Raw genomic sequence first — 7,330 nt, 5'->3', positions numbered from 1 at the left:
ATTTTATTTATATCTTGCACCTCCAGCTTGAAAGTGTTCCCAGGGCAGCACTTACATGCATATTATAAAGAATTCGACAATAAAATAAAGCAATCCAATAAAAAGGAACTCAACAATGAAAACAGCCTGTGGGTGAAAACAATAGTATCAGAAGAGCAGTTTGAAACAACTCTGGAAACCGCTCGGTTGATGTTTTAAAAGGCCTAAGTGGAACAAAAAGAAAACAAAATAAAACAAAATTCTCTGGTACCCCAAACACAGAATAGTAGGTGCCCAGCAGTCATCCCTGGAGAGAACATTCCACAGTTGGGTTACCCCATTTGAAAAGGTCTTCTCAGAAGTTGCTCACACCAACCTAACTTTGGAACAATGGTGGGGAACCACAGTTACTTGGTGGGTCAGATCAAAAAGTGGCCACCTCTCCATAGATCACTTTTGACAGGTGGGCAAGTCTGTCTATCATCTGATGTCATCATGACCCCCAAGTGGATCTGATCCCTCTTGGAAGGCAGTGGGGCTTGCATGTGGTGTTGAGTTTAAGCACCTTCCAAAGCAAGCCCAGTTGCAAATGAGCAATTGGGAATGTACTCTTAAGCCATGTGTTCCCAGTGGTTCCTTGGCACCAGGGTTTGCATTTGGCCTTTTAATTCATTGCCAAATGCAAGTCATACTACTTTAGGAAGGGATCAGATTCATTCAGACGCTTCTGAGGAAATAGGGGCTTGCGTTTGGCACCAAATTTAAGCAGAGTCTAATTGCAAAAAGCCTTGCTACCAATCACTGGTTTCATGTCACCAGCTCACTACGTATAATGGAACTTACTGGTTGCAGATTTGAGGCAGTGTGAGATTGGGATCATAGAATATAAAGTGTTAGGAGTTGGGGGTAGTCCGGATGGAACCTGCGGTCCACTTCCAAACCTGTAATCCTGTGTGCATGTGGTAGAATCTACAAGAGGGAAACCAGCCAAACCAGCTCCTTTGTTAAAATAATGACTTTGACAGGCTAGTTAAGTACCATGATTTAGCAAATAAAAATAAGTTGCTCTGTGCCATAGAACAAATGGGTGGGCCTTCCCCACCCTCAACTAGCTGCTACATAGGATAGCAATGGGCAGAGCTGTGTGTCAGGTGAGCCAGAAACAGCTTGGAAGTGTCTTGCTCTGTGCTGGGCTTCTCTGGAAACTTAATGGAGAAGCAAGATCTGTTGGGGTATTAATGCTGTGAGCCCCTCCATCCTATGCTTAGGTTGTATGTACTGAATGTATACCATATTTTTCGCTCTACAAGACGCACCTAGTTTTTGGAGGAGGAAAACAAGAAAAAAAAAATATTCTGAATCTCAGAAGCCAGAACAGCAAGAGGGATCTCTGTGCAATGATCCCTCTTACTGTTCTGGCTTCTGGGATAGCTGTGCAGTCTGCATTCGCTCCATAAGACGCACACACATTTCCCCTTACTTTTTAGGAGGGAAAAAGTGAGTCTTGTAGAGCAAAAAATACGGTAATTGAAAGCATATATCCTAAAGACATTGATCTGCTGTTAATCTTCATTCTAAGGAAACTCAGCCCCGGAAAAGTGATTGGAACACTTGGAGTCTCTTGCTGCTCAGAGATTAGGGTGGGGTGTATATTGGCTGCAGAATTAAGGCAGCTTGGGATCATGGAAAAACTATTTTTACTGATTCTTTCTTCCATTTATTGCTTTTGCCTTAAAACTGAATCAAAACGTGCATAAATGAAGTCGTTTTTCTTTCTAGAAGTTTTTTAAGAACACCTCCTTTCTTAGCATATAATTTATATCGACAGCCACGTTGCAACTAATGTGTAACGATTTACCTTCTCCTTTCCAGAGATCTTGGTTCCCACTCATCTCATGATGGGATGCAGCTCTTTTGTCATTAACTTGGAGCAGGCTCAAATGTTGCTGACTTCATCTTCATTTTTATTCTTGGAAGTGCATTCTCTTGGCAGTTGATTTGTGAGAACTGACACCGAACGGCTGATGGATGGCACCATGTTGTTAAGGAACACAGGGCAGGATAGAAAGAGTTTGCTGTAAAACTCTGAAACGTTAAGGTACGGTGTTTCTGACATGAAAATATAAAAGCTATCAAGCAAAGAAAAGTGCTGACGTAAATAAAGACTAATGCCTCTTGTGCTTTGATCTAAAGCAGGGGAAGTGTTCAGATTATGTCTACTGAAAACTTGGACTCTATTCATAATATAGACAGCTTATTCAGAAGATAACATTAAGGTAGATAACACACAAGTCTGCGCGCGCGCGCGCGCGCGCACACACACACACACACACAGTGTCTTCTTGAGTGTGTACAGTGACACTTTAGGGATGTCCTGTTGGCAGAATGTCAAAAGAAGCAATATTGCCTTTGCAGATAGATGTGACTTTATTGCACTTAAAGTGACCACCTGTGGCAAGGATGGGGAACTTTTATCCGTCCAAGGACTGCATTCCTTTGTGGGCAATCTTCTGTGGGCTACGTAGTGGTTATGGGAGGAGGAGAGGTTGAATGCACCCAGGCAGTGTCTCCGATTGCCGCTTTTGGTTCTGGCAGACAAGTGGGGGGGGGGGTGAGCTTGTTGCAGCAGGAGGGGGAGACACCTTTGGCTCTTCACCAGCCTGTCTCATCTTTGCCTCTTGGCTTCCCTCCTCTCCTGCTTCAGCTTTTGCCTCCGATTCTGGGTTTCAGTCTGCCGCTGACTCTCCCAGCTCACTAAGCCCTCCTACCTCTTCAGCTTCTGACACCTCCTCTTCCCAGTCTTCTCCCTTTGACCACTCATAGTTGTCCCACCAGCACCAGCACCCCCAGGGCTCTGAGCCTTCTTCCCTTGGGGGTTCCCCAGCCACTTTCTCCCACCATTCATCTACGTCCAACCAGTCCACAACACAGCGGCAGATGGGGACAACAGCAGAAAGTGGACATGGCATTTATCTTCTTGCAGAAGGCTACATTCCAGGAACACAAAATTCAGAGGTTGTACACACACCTCTTACATTTCTTCATCCAGGCTAGCAAGTGGACTTCACCGCAGTTTAAGAACATATTCCAGTTAAGCAAAAAGCAATTGAGGGTGGCACAAAGCAGCTCAAGTGGAAGATGTGGCTTGAGAGGGGCATGATCTGGGAAGTATGTTATTGTCCTGGAGTCCCAAGGATGGGACTGAGAGACTTGGAGGACCACAGATTCCCCGTTCCTGGTCTAAATGATACATGATCACATTCTGGGTTTCTCTACTCCTAGAGCATATTATTTGCTGAAATGGCAAAGACACATATGTCCTGGTAACATTCAGTTCCATTCTCAGCATTCAGTATTTAAGGGTGCTGCTCCTTCATGTGAAGAAATGTATAGGAATCTGTGCGCCTCTCAAGGGCAACCGATTTCTCTAATTTGCTTTGAGCCGCAAATCACAGCAGCATCATGGAAATTTTCTGGGCAATAACAGGGAATTAATGATCGCCATTAATTAAATGCATATCTGCTACATGGCGTAAGTAGTCATTAATTTTACCCAATTGCCATCCATAACAATTTGTGGAAGAAAGGGGCCAGGGAGCTTGAAAGTAATTCCAGCAAAAATGTGCTTAAAATTATCATTTTAACGATGAAGCACTAGCAACGTCAAAGCAATGATCCCAGTGTTCCTGGCTTAGGGTTTTTAAAGAGAACTCCCAACAAACTGCCATTGTCACTTCTCTTTCATTACAGTCTGCTCTGCACAGGAATTGCACTTTCAAATATTTTGCTTTGTGGATCACATAGCTGAACTGGGCTGAACATACAGGGAGCCAGCAGCAGTTTCTCGTTGCTGCATGTTTTACATGTTTTACAACGGCTGCAATCTGGCGCATGGTGGTCCCCTTGAAATACAGCACAGTTCTTGCTAACCGGTGATTGCCATTCTGGCTTTATTTAGAACCTAGGTAGAAATATATAAAAAAAGAAGCTGTGAATGCACAATGAGCTCCCTTTCTAATGTAGAGTCTGTAGCAGTGAAATGAAGTGGCTGTCTGCTGCTGCTCCTACAGCCAGCCCAAGACATTTTGCCGCCTGAGGCAGAACAATACATGACCACCATCACCATCACCACCACTACACACAATTTTGTATCTATTTTTGGCACCTAACACTGGAAATCCCACAAGCACCATTCCCTGGCTGGAAATATACAGTAGTTATAAACTGAATAACTAACAATTTCTTACATGTTCTTGGCTGTAGGGATGGGGGATAAATTCACTTGCACCAAAGTCACAATTCCCAAGTTGGTGCACAAACTAAAATCCTAACCAAGTTCATGTCTTATTTATTTCCTGTGCCATTTTCCCATAGTGCATTGCACCCAAAGCAGCTTGCGACACATTTCAACTTGCTACTAAGATCATAAAAAGAGTCTGATGGATCAGGCCAATGGCCCATCTAATCCTGCACCCAGTTCTCACCGTGGCTTGTAGGAAGCCTTCTACCGGCACAAGAGCACTCTCCTTTTCTGTGGTTTCTGGCAACTGGTATTCAGAATCATTTCTGCCTCTGACTGTGGAGGCAGAGCAAAGCCATAATGCATAATAAAATAGAAAATTGGTGGGTTGGGGGATTTGTTTACAAAATGTATCAATGACTGAAATGCTATCAATTGTACCTATTTGGTCTAGATCACGATTCATCAAACATAGAATACATCCAATATTCCAAAGAAATTATCTAGACCAAATAGTTAACTTGGTGGGTGGGGGGATTAGCTAACCCATGCTGCTGTCAAGGCTGGGCTTGCTGCATTCTGTGGGGACCATAGCAGCCTGGTTTAAATTAGGGGCAGGCTCTGGCCTTTCAAATTTCAGCGGTGTCCTGTGCAAGGCCAAAATTGGGCACCCCCTCCCCTCTCAACTCCGCTATGTCTCAGTTCACAATGGCATAGTTGCAGTGCCCTATAGCGCCTAGACTTGGTGCACAGGGTTTAAGTCCTCTTTCCTAGCTTCCCAGATCTTCCAGCTGCTAGTGCTAGTCTTACTGCAGTTGTCGCCCGTAGCTTTCAATACACAAGTGTGCTAAAACATGAACTCCCAAGTACATTGACTTGGAGACTCTCTCTCTCTCTCTCTCTCTCTCTCTCTCTCTCTCTCTCTCTCTCTCTCTCTCTCTGTTTTTAATAGGCTGTCTCTCTACATCAGTCTTAACTCTTAGAATGCCCTGCATTAATGGTTGATTCATTATTTATTCCTGCAAACATTTCAGGGCTGAAATGACTGACAGCTATGATGGCCCTGGTGTGTTCTCTCTTCATAGAAACCTCGAGCCGCTAAGCTGCTTTTTATGACAAACTTAAAGAGAGCAGTTTGTTATTGTTCGCTTACCCGCGCGGCTGCGGCTCAGGATGTGATTTTGGAGGCCAGTGGCAATTGAAAATCAATATATGTCAATTATGTTTGTGGGCGACTGCCAGGTTTAAATGCATTTAGCATTTATTTATTTATTTGAGGTTAGCTGCTGCCGTTCATTTCACCTTTTATCAGCTTGTGGCAGCCTGTGGTTAACAATGAGAGGTTATGCAAATGCAACAGTCCTATTGACTGGTTGCAGCATTTTATTCCTTGAGAGGGCATGAGAGTGCCTGTGCTGAAAAAGAGAAAACAATAGCATAATTGACTAACAGTGGACTAACATAGATTGAAGCTTCAGGAGATCTCATTAGATAGGGCTCATGATTATATAAACTCTCAGCCAAGTACTGTAGGGGGGGAAACCACGTCTGGTACTAAGCATCATCTGCATGGCATAATAAATGTGGAAGAGTGCAGTGAGTTCCTTGTAAATATTAAAGACGTTGCTCAAAGACATCTCCTAAGAATAGAAAATCCCAGGAAACCAAATGTATACTAAAAACTGCAGAGGCAAACCATTGTGCTGTAGCATTTGGGGCTTCATTTGAAGGTGAGGTGGGGAACCTGTGTCCTTCCTGATGTTACTGGTCTACATTTACTAGGGGAAACAGTAGCTCAGTCAGCAGAGCCTTAGACCCTTAACCTCACGGTTGTGGGTTCGAGCCCCATGTTGGGCAAAAGATTCCTGCAGTGCAGGGGGTTAAACTAGATGATCCTTGTGGTCTCTTCCAACCACTGGCGGAGGAAGAGGAGTGGGGGGTGCTCCGCCCCCGGCAGCGCGATCCCGGTGGGGTGCCATTGCTGCTGCCTCCCTGCCCGTGCTGGGCACCAGGTCCCCCCAAGTGGCGCACCACGCCCCCAGGACACGCGCCAGCCCCACCCCACCTTCTCTTCACCCCCCAGTGCTTCACCCCCCAGCTCTGCCACTGCTTCCAACTCCACACTTCTATGAACTCCCATCATCCCTGACCATTGGCCATGCTGGCTAGGGCTGATTAAAGTTGGACTCCAACAACATCTGGAGGGCATCAGTTCTCCATCCATCCTTTTCCCAAGGCAAAAAGTACCTCTTAAGTTTGTGAACTATCCTTGCCGCAGGCCCAGATGGAGCCATCAGTGTCTCTTGCATAATAACTGGACGGACCTCTTTGTGCAGAATGGAAGCATTGGGTGGCTCAAAATTGGGAATCAATGGGCAGTTTGCTATTGGCAACAGAGCACTTCCCCCAATCATTCAGAGTAGAAAAAACTATGATGGCTGATTGTTGTATGTAGGCATCACCATCACACAGGAAGACAACTTATTAATGATGTGCTATTAATCAGGGTGATTTATATATCCACAACCCTAGATTTTTTCTACTTTCTGCTTGCTAAATTAGATAGCAACTCATGTTTATTATGAATAGTAATATATAATATGTATGGTGATGCTTATAGAACCATGCTATATGTTAAAAACAAATAAAAATGTTGGATTGGGTGGGAGAATCCACAATAGCTTCACCAAGAAAAGCAAATGGGTTTGGATACACACTGGAAAAAGTTCTTTTTCCTTTTCATCAGCTTTTTAATGAGTTCAGTGGGGCTCACTCCACAGTACAGTAAATGTGCATTTACTCCTTAGTAACTGTGCATAGGATTGGTACTTTACTGTGTATGTGTCTTTATAACATAATATTAATAGCTTCTTAACAACCCAGATGGAATAATAATTGCCTGAAGACAGTCGAAGGTAATGGTTTCAGCTAATAGTGGACTCAATTATTTACCAGAATTAAATGATACTGCAGGTAGGTTATGGCTCCTCCTAATTAGCTAAGGCAATTTCTTCCCAGCATGCCACCTGGTGTACAAAAGTTAAATAACTGCAGACCTTGGAAATATGGCTAGATTATTTAAGGACTTCATTACAAATAATAATAATTGTC

The sequence above is a fragment of the Podarcis gaigeae genome (genome assembly GCF_964106915.1).
Source record: "Podarcis gaigeae genome assembly, chromosome: 12".
NCBI lineage: Eukaryota > Metazoa > Chordata > Lepidosauria > Squamata > Lacertidae > Podarcis > Podarcis gaigeae.
The sequence above is the reverse complement of the archived record's forward strand: the minus strand, read 5'-3'. Positions refer to the sequence as shown.